The sequence below is a fragment of the Ranitomeya variabilis genome, chromosome 1, assembly GCF_051348905.1.
Source record: "Ranitomeya variabilis isolate aRanVar5 chromosome 1, aRanVar5.hap1, whole genome shotgun sequence".
NCBI classification, from domain to species: Eukaryota; Metazoa; Chordata; class Amphibia; order Anura; family Dendrobatidae; genus Ranitomeya; species Ranitomeya variabilis.
Window position 1 is genome coordinate 573155887 of NC_135232.1, and position 2412 is coordinate 573158298.

Genomic DNA, 2412 nt, shown 5'->3' on the forward strand with positions numbered 1-2412 from the left:
CCAGCATGCATGATCATGTGGTACTGTTTGTACCAATACAAATGGTATAATGACACAGGCGCATAAATCAGCTCAAGCGAGCAGACGCTCATCCACGTCTTCATCGCAGCTGCAGGGTCACGTGGGGTGGCCGGCATCAGTAAACCCCACAGCAAGACAAGCGGAGAGGACACGCCGGTGAGCGGCGGCCATCGGAAGTGAGGGCATAGAGCGCATGTGCCGACAAAGTGTCTTAGCGTGCACACAGCCATCATAAACCTGTGGCACAGCAAGGCAGTAATCTGCTCACGCAGGCGCACAACCCAACACCAGCGAGCAACCCCTTATCCATGTAACAACCACCACTGCAAAATCACGTGGGGCGGCCGGCGTTGACACCCGTCCCACGGCAGAGCAAGCAGAGAAGACACAATGGAGAACGGAAGCAAGCCGACCAAGGGCCTAACGCGCATGTGCCAGAGCGTGAGTCAACAGCATCAGAGAAAACAGATAAACAAATATGTAAACCATAAATAAACTGGGACAGAAATGAGTCCAGCATAGATACCCAAACCATATATATTATACAGATTTCATGGCAAACACAGCGTGCAATTATGCACACATACAAACGCACCCACCCACCCTGCAGGCCAGGTCACGGTGGAGTGGCCAAAGCCTAGCCCCTACCACACACCAAGCCAAACAGGGTAGGCAGCAGGGAAGTGCGCCAGGCTGCGAGTGCCATGAATCACATCAAAGATCACACATAATATACAGCATAATCAATATATGAGTGAGTACACATACAGTACATGAAGAGACAACATAGTCTCAATATAAGTCCCTACATCAAATATTTAACTGAAATGACATAAGCTCAATCATACAAATTACAATAGAATGATGTGATTGTACAATAATATGTCCATGCTGGAGTCTCACACCTCCCAAATGTGTAACAGGTTGAATATATTCAAAGACGCCTCTTCATATGCTGCAGAATAAGGCACACTACATCAACTGAACATAGGGGTACGTCTTGAACGGATATGTCATAGATGATGAAATAGTATATTGTATATAATAGATCAGAAGAATAGAAGAGATAAAATAAGAGACATAAGTATCCATTAAAAACAATAATAAAACAAAAAGCCATTAAAAAGGCACAAAACAGCAGACGGTAAGGCAGGGAAACGCAAAGCAACAAGTTATACGAAATATAACTAAAAAATGGTCAAAGGAATGAAGCAAATCCCTGTGACTCGTTGAGACCATGGGGGGACATAGTGCCCAAGACAGTGATCCATCTACACTCTTTTTGGGCAAGTAGACGCTTAATGTCCCCACCACGGATCCCAAGTTGGATGTGCTGAATTCCCCTGACCATAAAGGATTTTGGATCGCTCTGGTGAAACAATCTAAAGTGCCTTGGTATAGTTTTCAACAGGGTTACATCTGTGGCTGAGGCTGATGCTAGTATATCACGCACATGCTCACGAGTGCATGTTTTTAACTGTCGAGAAGTCAGACCTATGTAGATCTTATGACAGCCACATGTAGCAAAATATATCTCCTGTGTGGTCGCACAGGTGATATGTTGTCTAATGTTAAAATTCCGTGCACTGTCGGATGAGGTGAAGGTAGTCGTTTTCAGAATATTCTTGAATGCTATACATCTACCGCAGGGAAAATAACCCTGTGGCGGTCCTCGGGAATTGAAAGGATTTTTGACCTCAGGAACATAATGGCTATTAACTAGCATATCTCCCAAATTTTGGCTTCTCCTAGCTGTCATTAATGGATCTGTGGGTAAGTATTTGGACAAAATAGGATCTGTCTGAAGTACCCTCCAGTGACGCCTAAGACTTTCCCTCATCTGCGTCCACTGACCATTGAATGTGGATATAAATCTAATATGATCTTCATATTTTTTAATTTTAGATTGGCCATGTAACAGGGTGGGGCGGCTACTTGTTTTTGCCCTTAGATATCCTCCTTTTATGCAGCGTTCGCTGTACCCACGCATCCGAAACCTGCCCTGTGATCTGTTGCCCTGGACTGTGGCTGCCTGAAGACTTTAGTAAACCAGGTAAAGAGACTGCAAACCTGTGTCCTCATTCTTTACTGTGTTAAATATTAATTATTAATTGAATTATTCTTATTCACAATTCTGTACTGAGCACATTGCTTCTTGCTGACATTACAAAAAGCTATTTCTGTGTATGTAGCTCAGAATATAAGTCAACACCATATAAAGGGGAATATGTGGTCTGTGGGACATATAAACAACGTCTCTTAGGAGGGTGTGGGGCCTTTTGTCACGTGGGGCTTGTCACCTCCTGCCTTCACCATCATTCTCCATGGACATCAGACAAGTCACACAAGGAAGCAACAGCTGGTAACGGTAGCCATGATAACTTCAGTCTT